Below are 14,243 nucleotides of genomic sequence, written 5' to 3' on the forward strand. Positions count from 1 at the left end.
AACAAGTAAAACTTGTCATGCACAAAAGCATGCAAAGATCAGGTCTAAATGCCAAACATATTTAGCTAACAAAGGGAAGGTTGAACTTGGCCAGAATTATCAAACACGAAAAACCAATTTGACATCATTTCAACATTCCAGCAGATGTTGGACAGAGCCCCCAACCAGGAGACAAAACACGGTTAGTAACTCACACCTCTGCCCCACTTCCGAGGGCTGAGCCCATCAAGTTGAAGTGAGAGGGCAGCTGTGACCAAGACATTTGCTCACAGGGCTTCCAATGCAATAGAGACACACGCGAAGATCAAGTAATAGAGAGTGACATTCCTTATGTTGTGTCAGCTTTAAAACCCAGCGAGACGGAGATATAGATGTCAGCTCTGAGGACAGGCCAGCTTCAATGCCCAGGGACATCACACAGCCAGCACCTGTCCACTCAGCAGGTTGTATGCCTTGAAGTGGAGGAATATGCATGATTCCACCCCAGCCTCTCCTCCGCGGGCTGGAGTGGCTGTAAAGGAGCGCCTCCCCTCACTCTGTGCCAGCACGTGGAGAGCGGTCGGGGGAGACGGCACCTAGTTATTTGATGCAGATGGTCACTTCATTAGCATATACGCCACGCAGCCCGTTACAGGGTGTCACTGTGCCTACCAACCCCTCCTCCTGCACAAGCTCTCAGGCAATATATTTTAAGCAAAGAAAAGCCTCTCTCACCACCACGGAGGCCCATTTTGTGAGACAGGCAGAGGCGTTGCAGGACACCCCAAGAGAATGACAAGTCCCTGGGTTTGTGTGACGTAAAAGCCAGATGCAGATGTGAAGCTCGCCCATTCCTAAATGAGTGTGGAACTTGCATCAGAGCTGGTAGGTTTCTTAGCCCCAGTCCCATGGGTTTAGACCATGTGAACCGTAGCAGGTTCTGAATTGTAGGATCGTGCCCTCATTACGACACTGAGCTAAGACTCATCTCCAAAACTCATCAGCACAAAAAGGAAACCAGGTGCCCCAGAATGGCTGGAGATTCAGGTCTCCATATTCTAAAGTGAGAAGGGGGACTTCCCTGGCAGTCCAGTGGTTAAGACTCTACCCTTCCACTGCAGGGGACAGGGGTTCGATCCCTGGTTAGGGAACTAAGATCCCGCATGCTACGTGGCAAGGCCTAAATAAATAAATAAATAAATAAAATAAAGTGAGAAGGGAACTTGAGACACACCAGGCCAGTGATTTTTCAAATGTGTGTGAGTAGCACAATTCATTTGCAGGTAACACCTCTGAGTGAGTGCCCGTGTACAGAACAGGAAAAGCAAAATGGCTTTGAAGGAGGGTTTGGGGCCCAGAGCCCAGGAAGCAACAGAAGAGCTCTCAGAGGAAACCTAGGTCTGCTCAGAGCGCAATCTGGAAAACACTGATCAGAGACGATGCTCTTATTGTGGACAAGGAATGGGGTCCCGGGGAAAAAACCCTCATGGCCTGTAATCTCATCTCCCTCTCCTGCCTGGCAGGTGGTCCATACTGACCCACGGACTCGGAAGGGTTATAGCAAAAGTGCAGTGACCTTCTCGAACAGAGAGCCATTCGGTTTACCCTCAGCCCTGAGTTTTCTCATACATACAGAATGGGGTCCCCACTGAGGGGTTACAACATACAGATCATCCAGCACAGCCTGCAAAGCCCCTCAGAAAGACACCTTAACCTCACCACCTGCCCTGATTTCCAGCTCCAAGCCACCAGGAGTGCACACACCCAGCCTATGCTATGAATTTTGTGGCTAATTTATAAGCAGGTCCCACCTTCTCAGGGAAAAAGAATTGTGAAGGCAGGCATCTGAACCTGATCAATAAGGACAGACCATCTCTAAGAATCTATGGCCCCCACTCCTTCCCACCCTCTCCTCAGCAGGATTTTGCTCCCTGAGTTATCTAAATAATTGCACTCTGCCTGATCTTCCATAGACACAGCTGAAAAAATTCATTCCTGTTCAGAACAGAAATTTCCTCGGATTCTTATCTCTCTTCTGTGCATTTTAAAATCTTTTAACAAAAACTTGCACCCTTCTTAAAAAGTGCCAGCTATCTGGAAAGCATACCTTCATCTCAGAGTACAAGGTTGATTTATATTCTTGGGCGATCATGACTAAGATACCGTTGTCCCATTTATTTAGTTGTTCACATAAGGCTCCTCGCTCAACTCAGTCACCATGCATCTTTCCACCAGTCAAGTCAACATCAGTGTCTTTTTAAAAACACAGTCCATCTCTTTGATTGGGACTCGAGGCTGGAATCATTCAATTTGTGTTCAACTAAACTGTCTTATCTCCTCATGTGCCAGGCTGTCCCTGGCATGTCTGGAACTGCATCCTGGCATGGCCTGGGATGCCAGCGCATGGAAGCCGCAAACAGGAGCATTCAAGCAAGACAGACAGGCTCTCTCTGGCCCTCCCACTACTGGGATCCCAGTGATGACAGACAGGAAAAGGTCATGTGATCATTACTCTAAAAATAAGAAGGCTGTTCCCCCCATATAGAGACAGACAGCGGCCTGAGCGCGGATCTATCAATTTCAAAAAGGAAGAGACAGCTGCACATATGCTGCCTGTGAGTGATCTTAGGGAGAGTTTCCCAAATACCAGGAAAAATATTTCTGTTGGAAACTTTTTTTTTAAGAAGAGCAATTTTCCTGCCCTTTTAAGTTTCTTTTGTTTTCTTTTTTGTTCTTTCATTCTATCATCTGACATCTATTGAACACCTACTACATGCAGGTTTCACATGGATGCATTTACTCATTCCCTCATTCATTCGTTTAACAACCAAGTACTGAACAAATTTTAGTGTCAGGAACCCTGCCAAGTGCTGGGTACAGAGAGCAGAGACACTACCCCTCTCCTGGACAAGGTCAAGGGCATTAGTGCTGAGTCAATGGCTGCTGAGTGCCAAGCTTTTGCCAAGAGCTCTATGGCCATCATCTCATTTGTGGTTCACAGCAATCCTGGGCTAATTTTACAGATGAGAACTCTAAGGACTCAGAAAATTGAAGGCACCATCCCTGGACTTTCTGATTTCAAAGCTGAAATTCCTTCCAGCTCACTGACTAGAGCACAAGAGGAAAAGGAACGTACTATAAGAGAAATACATAAAGAAAAACATCATAGCACCATCCTTTCCATCCGAAGACAGCATGTGGTTATCATATGATATCACTCATATGTGGAATCTAATTTTTTAAAATGATACAAATGAACTTATTTGCAAAACAGAAACAGACTCACAGATATCGAAAACACACTTATGGTTACCAAAGGGGAAACGTGGCGGGGAGGGATAAATCAGGGGCTTGGTATTAACATACACACACTACTATATATAAAATAGATAACCAACAAGGACCTACTGTATAGCACAAGGAACTGTACTCAATATTTTGTAATAATTTATATGGGGAAAAATCTGAAAAAGAATGAATATATGTATATGTATAACTGAATCACTTTGTTGTGCACCTGAAACTAACACAACATTGTAAATCAACTATAATAAAATTTAAAACATATATATATAGAGAGAGAGAGAGAGAGAGAAAGAAAGGACAACCCCTCCCCCAAAAAAAGATGGCCTGTGGTTAAAAAGAGATAAATGATGTGGGAAAAGGAGGTTTGGCAATTTCTCAAAAAGTTAAACATAATTACCATATGGCCCAGCAATCCCACTCCTAGGAATATACCCAGAGAAATGAAAACATTTCTTTCTAAAGATGTGTCCGTGAATGTCTATAACAGCACTGTTTATAATAGCCCCAAAGTGGAAACAACCCAAACATTCATCAAATGCTGAATAAATACAAAATGTGGTATGTCCATCCAATGGAATATTTTTCATCCATCAAAAAGAACAAAGTACTGATACATCCTACAAGAGGGATGAACCTTGAAAACATTATGCTGAGTGAAAGAAGCCAGACACAAAAGGCCAGCTGATCTATGACTCTATTTATATGAAATGTCCAGAGTAGGGCAAATTATCCATGGAGACAGAAAGCAGATGAGTGGTTGCCAGGGGCGGGCTGGGAGGAGGGGGTAAGGGAGAGTAACTGCTAATCGTTACAGGGTTTCTTTGGGGGGGGGATGAGAACGTTCTACAATTAGTGGTTTTGGTTGCACAATCTCAGGAATATACTAGAAACCACTGAACTATACACTTTAAAATGGTGGCTTCTATGACATGTAAATGACATCTCAATTTAGAGAGAGAGAGACTAGGCTGTAAAGAGTCAAGATGCTGGTGAGGGTTCTGCTTCCTCCTCTCCTCTGAGCCCACGAAGAGCTTCGCTAAAGGGCCCCTCTGCCAGCTCCTGCTGCAGGGGACGGAAGAAACTTTGGGGGGAACCTCCCCCATCCACAATGCAGAGTCACTGGGAGCGCGGCCCTTGGCAGGGTTAGGAAGCAGATGATGTTTATCTCCGGCTTTCAGCTGTCCTTTCCCTGAGCCGGCCCTGGACCAAGTGTCAGCAGATTTTGACCCTGATCTCAGCCCAGCCACTAACTTGCTTTTGACTTCAGACAAGCCTTAGTGCCCCCTTTTAATGGGCTCATTCTTCCATTTTTGGCCTTAAATAAATGAATGGGAAGGTGGGGGAGATCATCCTTATCCATGTTTTTTCTCTTCTCGTACAATGGCAGCTGCCTATTTGACCTTGGCTAAGACTGAAAATCAAGGAAACAGCCACTGGATGTGAATGAAAGCCCACTGGCACTCCGTGCGCCAGTGCTAAGGTGGACCAGCCGCAGACCTGGAAATTTCTTGCCAAGGAAATTCACCTCCATCAGGGGCACCCGGGAAGCTGAGAAACTCACACCGGCCCAGAAGGGCCAGTTGGGTGCTTCAATTCATTAAGTCATAGATCTTCTGAGCTAACATGGTCTTCCAGAACATTTAATTTAAGCCCTTCATTTTATAAATGAGAATGCTGAGCCCTGAGTACTTAAAGTCCTCACCCCCGAGTCACAAGCTAATAGAGGCACAACCCCATTCTCTCCTGCCTCCTGCCGGGGACTCATTTTAACCCAGCTCACTGCTTCTCTAGAGTCATCGCTTATCTGTGGAAATCCTGAGCCCAAGATGGCCAAAATACATTTGTCCTAAGACTTGTGTCAAATCCAACCCTCTCTCAACCCGTGGTAGCCCAGACATGAAATTTCACTCATTTAGAGCTTGTTTGCAGGTTCAAACAAAATAGGACTCCGATTATATGAATGTCAAAAAAACACAAGGCACGTCATTTAAGGGAAAATAAATGCTGCCCCTAAAATACTCTTCTTAATTGTGAGAGTCTTAATCCATGAAAATATTCTTCATCATCATAACATCTGTTTCATGGGTTAAGCCTATGCTTTTTTTATATACTGTGACTCTTAGAAGTCTTGACTGAAAGTGAGAGAAAACGCAACTCAAGCTCACTTATGAAAAAAAAGGAAATTTATCAGTGCACAGAGGTAGACTTTAGGCCAGCTTTGATCCAGGCTTCCAAAATGTCACCAAAGATTCGGTGTCCCTTTCTCTAGCTCCTGACTCTACTCTCCTCTGTGTTCACTCCATACTCGTGGAGACTCACCCCATTCCAGAACTTACACACTCTACCTTCAAGACCAGCGGAGAAGAGTAAACATTCATTTCCCTGAGAACTCCAACAAATTGAGTTTCACTGCCTCCAACTGGCCCAGCACAGATTATTTTTCTCCTTCCATAGAAATATTGTCTTATTTTCATTCTCTCTGTGATACTGCAGACTAATTAATAAAGGGCCATTAAACATGGAAAAGAATTCTGCTACCATTCAACCTATATCTGTTAGTAATGATAACTCTTCAGACCTCAACTTCTGAAGAGTGACTTTCTCACTCAACTTGGACACCAAAAACCCATTAAAGAAAAAAGAAGCAGCAGCAGCTTACAAGAATCCTCTACCAGGTCCACACGATATTTTCTTTAGATTCAGAGATTATTCTCTGGAGGTTGGCATTGCTAATTATAATACACAGTTTGAGACCTTGGAATTGATCTAGTATGAAAGCAGACTAAAGCCTCCTGCTATCTGGGATGATTCATCAAAGCCAGAAAGTGTGCCACGTCACCCCACCCCCCAGCAAGAGGAAACTGCTGGAAAACACATTATTTTTATAGAGTCATTTGGCTCAGCAAATACACTTGTGTTAGTCAGGGTCAGCCCCAGGGAAAATGAAGTACGATCCTCACTATTAGCAATACTTTTTACCCCAGTCTCCTTTTTGAACAAAAGTTTTCTCACCTTTCAGTAGCCTTGACCATTCCCACACCCCCAATAGTGCCCCCACGTTGCCCCTTGGATGCCCAGAATTCTGCTCTCTGGAGCCCAGGTATCCCCTCTCTTGGAAATACTTCATCATCATAATCAACAAACATTGGTAGAATATCTAGAATGTGAACACATTTATGCGGTGAGTTGGACGTCTGTTACTTTTTTGGCTACCCTGCATCACTTTCTTTGGGGAGCAGGCCTCGGACTGGTTGAATAGCTAGACTTGCTGTCCACAAATCGGATCACTCTCCACTGACCTAATTCTGTCAGAGTCTCAGCCAGGCCAGAACCTGATACCTAGTGTCCGGACAGAACCAGACCCTGTCTTTTTATGGCCAAAGAGGGAGGCAGAGTCATAGTGATTTCCACGGTGGTACCTTTATCCGTTGCACAGACCCGCCTACCGGAACAGAGGCACAATGACCCCACCTGGCAGAATGGCCCGGCAATGATTCAGTGCTTGATGGGTAGCAACTTATGTGGCTCTGGATCGAGAGATTGAGGACTCTCTGGACAGTAAAAACCAAACCAAAAAAGCCAGGAAGTCATCAAGCTAAAGGGAAGAAGCAGAGGGCAGAATCCAGAGGATCCAGGTAAAAGCGTCACAACAGAAGCCAGAATGCTGTGTAGACAAGCAGCAGCCACTACCTCTCCCCGCTACCCAAATTATCCTCTCTCCTCCTCCGGGTCACTCACCTGGTTTCTGAGCACAGCTGACACCAAAGATGGTAACTTAGATGAGTATAAATGCAAAAATGACTACAACAAAGACAAGACTTGAAACATGAATGATACAGGTAACGAAAGTCAGGAATTCAGATAGGAAGAGGTCACATCTTCCCAGGTAGCTCAGAAAATCGTGCAGGAGAAAGAAAAGAATTGAAGTGGACAGCGAGATAGAGTTGAATTGCAATGACAGCAAGGGTACGTTTAAAGCAACAGAATATGCATTCACAAAGTCACACGGTCAAGACAGCAGAGGGCCTATTGAAAATACTTTTCCCCAGCCCCTTTTTCCGATCGAACTAGACCTCCTATCTCCCATTCCTTGGGGCCCTATTCTCTCTCCTTCCATCTGATAAACTAATCCTTGCTAAGGTGCAAATGGATTGATGAGTTGCATATTTGCATTTTAATAAGGACCTTCTAGACATAGGGCCTTAAACCGAACAAATGGCTACAAATACTTGTCATTTCTGGTACTATGATGAATTCGTAGGGGAGAAATTATAGGGCAGGTAAGTCTTCATTTTCCTTCAAATCACTCTTTTTACGTGTAGAGCGGGTGCTCATCTCAGCATTCAGAGTTTAATAAAATTCACTTTGGTAAGTCACATTTCTCATGGGAATACCAGTGTTCATGTACCAGGCACCCAAAGCATAGCTATCTAAGTAAAGTTCACTCACCAACCGCTGGTATTTTCCTAAACGCTCCACAGGACAAATGATAACTTTATATTGGCCAGAGTTGTCCTTTGTGTCACGGACTTGTCATCCCTGTTCAACAGGATGGGAAAACCCCTTAACTACTTGAAACACTATAAATATAACATGTTGCTTTGGGATTTCTTGATTCTAAATGCTCTCAAGTTTGGGAAGTCTTGTGGTGCAGCGATTAAGCAATAAACATAAATCACAAAGGAAGTTTTTCAATTATTAAAAAAATTATAAGTAGCAACAAGCTAATTTAATTCTCTTTCTTTCTTTCTTTCTTTTAAGTTGTAGTAGTAGCATTACTTTGGAAAGGCTGTTTTATCCAGAAGCATTACATGGGAGTTAACTATGATTGTATTTACAATTTTCTTACACTAGCTCACGTTTGTTTCTTTTAAACACAGGTACTTGTCATCAAACCAAAGTTAAATACTAAAATATCACTGATACAGAACTAAACACATTGGTGACCCACAAATCACACAGGACTCTCAGAGTCTATGGCAGAAGAACGCATGAATTGATTTTTGAGACAGGAGAAAACGGTTGGTTTGGACCCTACCTCAACTTCTTTTGTGACATGAGTAAGTTCGTTATGTTCCTGGACTTTACTATTCCCCTTAGCAAAATGTAAAATGTAGACAATTCCTGGTCAACCACAGAGTAGTATTATAATAGCTTCTTTTTTGAAAACTCAACTAAATACAATGTTTAAAGTATTAATTATTTTGTATTATTTCACTCATTACGATTCAGCTTTAAAATATAAGGGAATATACACAAGGTTACTTTTTTAGGCACTCTATAATGACTTCAAAACCAAAGGATATAATTAAGTATATAATTAACTTTTACCACATCCATATGATAGAAAAATTAGCCTCCTCCAGTGGCCTTTATTGGAACAGTGATTAAAGTCGAGCCCCAAATGGCTCTTGTTGGCTACAGAGCAGCACCTGATATTATATCAAACGTCCCTGGTTCTCAACATGGTGATACTTTTGAAGAATTTTTTTTTTAGTTCCCAGAAGAGCCACTGTAGGTTTCTTACTTCCTCTGGAGTTTCACGTACGTACGATTTCAGACCAAACACATTTCTTCTAAAAACCCACACATCAAAATTTTGCACTGCATCTCAATGCCGTCTGTGCCCCAGTATGTAATTTGTTTGGGGTTTGCTGTTGCTTTTTTGTTGTTGCCTTACTTTGAATAAAGAAATTAACCAATGGATGCCTAAGGATACACAGCACATGTTCAGGGTTTGTGACACAGGAGGGCATAAAAGCAAGGATGGTAATATCTGCTAATAGAACTTCCCATCCTATAGGGGGCTTTCATTTCTTTTGTTTGCACAATTTAAATCGGCAAAGCTACCCCTTTAAATGACACGAACCTTTTGTCCCGATGAGATTTCAGTTATCAGGCCACAGTCTGTCAGTTTGAAACCATTTCCTTCCCCATTAGCTTGCAGTGGGGTGGCGTGTCCTGCTGCTTTGCAGTTCCTCTGCCTTCATTTGACCTTCATCATTGTCTGCAGTGCTCTCTGCTTTAGCACCAAAAATCACAGACACCTGGTGCGTCTGCTCAAGAACTTTGTGCTTGAAATCTTACAGCAAGAGAGGATTGGGAGACTGTGGTTTGTATGTAGTTGAAGTTTTCCTTGGTGACCAGGATGCTTTCTCTTCCTGGGCCTCCAGGGAATGAAAACCCAGGAAAATCTCCCAGCCATTTCAGGCATTAACAGCAGTGCAAGGAAAAACACCTTTATCGGAAGATTCTATCTCTTCAACCCTTATCTTGTTTAAACTGAGGTTTGGGCTGCCTATTTCCCCTGAAGTCAATCCTCTCTAGCTATTCCCCTGTCCCTTCCTTCCTGTTCCAGAATGATTGCCTGCAGACAGAATACAACGACCTAAACATCCTTCTCACACTCTCCTCTCTCTTCACACCGCCATCCAATTCTAAAATGCAACCGACAAAGTTGCTAAGAGAGTTGACCTTAAAAGTTCTCATCAGGAGAAAAAAAGTTTTTTTGTAAATTTGGTGACAGGTAGATGGTAACTAGACTTATTGTGGTGATCGTTTTGCAGTGTATACAAATACTGACTCATTAAGTTGTATACCTGAAACTAACATAACGTTATATGTCAATTATATTTCAATAAAATAGAATAAAACTAGACAGAATAGAATAACAACATAAGTGGGGGGAAAAAATCCAGTGCAAATGCCCCATCTGTCCAAAAAGATCCCAGAGCCAATGCAAAACAAATAGCCAGCTCACCCAGCACCTCTGCAGTTTGAGGTAGAATCCTTCTACCAGTATAGCTGTTACATCTGATAAGAGTCAAGGGCATAATTAAGGAAAGCTTTAAGTCAAAATAAAAAAGAGAGGCCTGTTTCCATGAATATATAAGGGTATCATTAAGGTGCTAGAGGGGATGTAGGAAATATTATAGGATCACTTTTTTTTTTTTTAATTTTAAGTAGGATCTTTACCTTAAAGCTCTGAAAAAATTCTTCTAAACAAAACAGAAATTTATTTCGAAGAAATTTGTCTGTCTTTTTGAAACTTCAAAAAGACCTAAGACCTTAAATATCATTTGTTTCATCCTTGCTGTTCTACGAGGGAGGAAACTGAGGCCCCCAAAAGTCAAGGCAGCCGCTCAAGATGAATGCAGTGACCCGGCAGCCTGGCCACGCAGCTAAGTGCTAAGGGCAGCTCTCCTCACTCCTGACTCATTGCTTTTTTGTTGTTGTTTGTTTGTGTTTGTTTTTGTTTTTCATATTGTTCTGTGGGATTCAGAAGAGCCTGGAGAAGTAACAGTGCCAGAAAAGAGAGGTCTAAGTCTTCAAAATTGTTTATTCTGCCTTTTATTGGGAGTCTGCCTCTTTTGATCATCAACCTTTCTCTGGGTGAAAACTCTGAAAAGGAAGAGAAATTGCGATCTGGCCTGAGACCTTTGACAAAGAAGTAAAGCTAAGAAATGTCACAAGGGTTAAAGCAGAGCATCCAGGCTACATAAAGTAGCCCTAAGTGAGCTTATTGTCCTGGGAGCATGAGCCTGAGAATCGGTACTGCCCCGAGCACTTCCATCTGTCAATCAGAAAGCATTAGGGCGGGATCTCAGAAAGCGGAAGTGATGAGTTTCCAAGTGAACTCTACGGAATATCTCCTATAATTTGTGCTAGAGCGCAATATATCACTCCATCAGAACCATCATCGTTGCTGTCAATGACACTGTTCTCCCTGACACCCACCAGAATGAATGGCTCCATTTAGAAAGACAGATAACACCAAACACTGGCAAGGAAATGGATGGACCAGAATTATCATGCATTGTTGATGAATCGAAAAAATGGGGCAACCACTTTGAAAAAAGTTCTGATGTACATCTACCCTGTGACCCAGCAATGCTTCTCCCAGGCATTTACCCGAGAGCAACAAAAACATATTCATAAAAAGACCTGTAGTGCTCGCTTCGGCAGCACATATACTAAAATTGGAACGATACAGAGAAGATTAGCATGGCCCCTGCGCAAGGATGACACGCAAATTCGTGAAGCGTTCCATATTTAAAAAAAAAAAAAAAAAAAAAAAAGACCTGTACAAGAATATTCAGAGCAGCTTTACTCATGAAACCCGAAAACTGAGGAAAGCCCATCTGTAAGAAAATGGATAAACAAAGTATAGCATAGTCATACAAGGAAATACCACTCAACTATAAAAAGGAACAAACTACCGATATGCACCACAACATGGTTGACCCTCAAAAACATTACACTGAGTGGAAGAAGCCGCACTCAAGCGTACACTGGTGGGAAAATCTGAATAGTGGTGGTCTCCGCCCGTGGGGGAGGGGAGGCAGGAAATGACTGGGAAGAGGTATGAGGGAAATTTCTGAGGCGGTGGTACTATTTTGTATCTTTTTTTTTAATAAATTTATGTATTTATTTTTGGCTGCATTGGGTCTTCGTTGCTGCTCTGGGCTTTCTCTAGTTGCTGTGAGTGGGGGTTACTCTTCATTGCGGTGCACGGGCTTCTCATTGCGGTGGCTTCTCTTGTTGTGGAGTACGGGTTCTAGGCGCACAGGCTTCTGTAGTTGTGGCACACGGGCTCAGTAGTTGTGGCTCGCGGGCTCTAGAGCGCAGGCTCAGTAGTTGTGACATATGGGCTTAGTTGCTCCGCGGCATGTGGGATCTTCCAGGGCCAGGGCTCAAACCCGTGTCCCCTGCAATGGCAGGTGGATTCTTAAACACCGCCCCACCAGGGAAGTCCACTATTTTATATCTTGAGTGGGGTTTGGGTTACACAGATATCTGTATTTATCAAAACACAGCAAATGTGCACTTAGGACCTGGGTATTTCATGGCATATAAATCTTGCATCAAAAAGAAAGAGATGTAAACAAATACTAAACTTTAATTAAATATGTGTGTTATGAAGTATTTAGGGAGGAGTATACTCATGTCTGCAGTTTACTTTGAAATGCCTCAAACTCATAGACTCATAGGTAATAGAGGGATAGATAGATAGATGATAAAACAAGTATAGTGAAATTTTTTTAAATTGGGGTATAGCTGTTTTACAAGTAGAGTAAAATATTAATGGCAGAATGTAGGTGGTAAGTATACAAGTGATCACTATAAAATTCTTTCAACTTTGTTGTATTATAAAAAGTTTTATAATAAAATGTGTGAGACATCTCAAATCCTTTGAGATTTAGGACTGGGCTCAGTCTGTATTAGCAAATCTCTCTCCCTTTCACTCACCTTACCTTGTGGTCTAGGCATCTCCAATCCCAGGTGTAAAGTTCACTACTTTGAACTCTAAGGGTCCTGTGAGCATGCACAGGAGGAAATAGAATGGCCCTGCGGCACTGCGGTGCCGTCTGACCAGCTTGGGCTTGCATCCTGTATCTACTACTTAGAAGAAGTCGTCTAAGCTCTCTTTCCATCTATAAAATGGCTCGTCATCACCCACTTATGCGAGTTGGGATGAGGGTCAGAGAGGACCATGTAAAGCATCATCGGGTCCCTGACCCCTACGAAGTGCTCAGAATATGGACCTCTCATTGGGTTGGCCGCTCAACAAGCAATGCTCAATTTAGTTTGATGACAGGTTACCTTCAACACACTAGATAGTTCTTCATGTAGGGAGAACTATGCTTGAGAAATGCCCTCTTTGGAAACACGCTGTTTTAACATCCGAACCTCCTTCAGAGCTTTTCAGGTACAGCAGTCTGGCAGCGGTGTGGGGCTCGGATGAGAAGGAATGTCAGTGTGCTTTGTACATAGCACAGCACTATGTAAAGCAAAGCACAGAAAACAACATGGTCAAGCCAGGGGCGGTCTGAGTGCTAGCGTTCCTTGTTGGTTTCTGTAATTTTTCTAATTTTAAACACACACATGGGCACATGCATACCATTGCCTTCACAGTGTCGGAAGGATGTCTTGAAGGGCAGGCTAAGCACTCTTATCCATTTGCTCTCTTCTTTTCTCCTGAGGACCTGCCATCCCTCACCCTTCCACAGAGTAACTACTTCATCAGCATTTCCTCGGCCGGCACAGGGCCCTGACTTGCTAAACAATAAGTGCTCTGTTTCTCACAACTGTGCTCCTGCCAAAAAGAAAAAAGAAAGAAAAAAAAAAAGCCCTTTATACCATGCCAAGGTTAAAACCTTCCCCTCACTTTACTCGAATGCCTGTGTTTCAACATTATGAATTCTTGGAGGAAACCATAATCAAGATAGTCCAAACTGTATATAGTCATCATATATATATTACACTTTATGAGGAACTGTACTGAAAAACTGTTGTCCCTGGAGATCCTGCTGCCATCCTCTCTTCTGCAAAGCCAGAGGACCCCTAAGCAATAAAGCCTGGCATATCGGCAATCATAGACAAAGCCACAAGCATGCTCTGATTAACCCTCGTTGCCTGGTAAGAACATTCCCTTGGCAGTTTCATAAATAGTCCACATTGCCTTAAGACCACTGCCTCCGATTGAAGGAGTTTGATTATGGTTTCAAAGGACAGCCCATAATAAGGAAGTCTGAGAACTGAGAACCAAGGTAGTTTGGGGTTGCCAACGAAATAGGTGACTCACGAGCTGAATATAAAGCTGCATGTTACACGAGGGTGTAGCTGGCTGTCTCTAGAGGAGACCCTGTACCCTACTGTCCCAGTGCAGCAGTGGGCCTGAGTCATCCTCTCTGCTGGGGAGCTGAACCATAGCAGATATCACACTTGACTCCAGCATGCCCAGCCCACCTCCCGGCACAGAGAAAGTCCTCGATAAAAGTGGCCTGGACTAAATGATGAGGCTGCAGAAAGGAAGCAGGATGGTGCAGTGTTTGCATGTACAGAATCTAGAGATTTCTAAGCTCAAATCCTGGCTCAGCTACTTATTAGCTATGGAAACCTAGACAAGCTACTTAACCTCTTGATTCCTACAAGTATACAGCCAGGGAGCAAGAATC

The 14,243-nt window shown here is 43.1% G+C and overlaps 1 non-coding gene across 1 annotated transcript; it reads left to right on the forward strand.

Annotated features, from left to right (window-relative positions):
* Nucleotides 1-11,234: 11,234 nt before the first annotated feature.
* Nucleotides 11,235-11,341, forward strand: LOC114235931 (U6 spliceosomal RNA). Its single transcript, XR_003622003.1, has one exon. It is a non-coding gene; the product is annotated as a U6 spliceosomal RNA (small nuclear RNA).
* The last annotated feature ends 2,902 nt before the right edge of the window (nucleotides 11,342-14,243 follow it).

The sequence above is a fragment of the Balaenoptera acutorostrata genome, chromosome 13, assembly GCF_949987535.1.
Source record: "Balaenoptera acutorostrata chromosome 13, mBalAcu1.1, whole genome shotgun sequence".
NCBI classification, from domain to species: Eukaryota; Metazoa; Chordata; class Mammalia; order Artiodactyla; family Balaenopteridae; genus Balaenoptera; species Balaenoptera acutorostrata.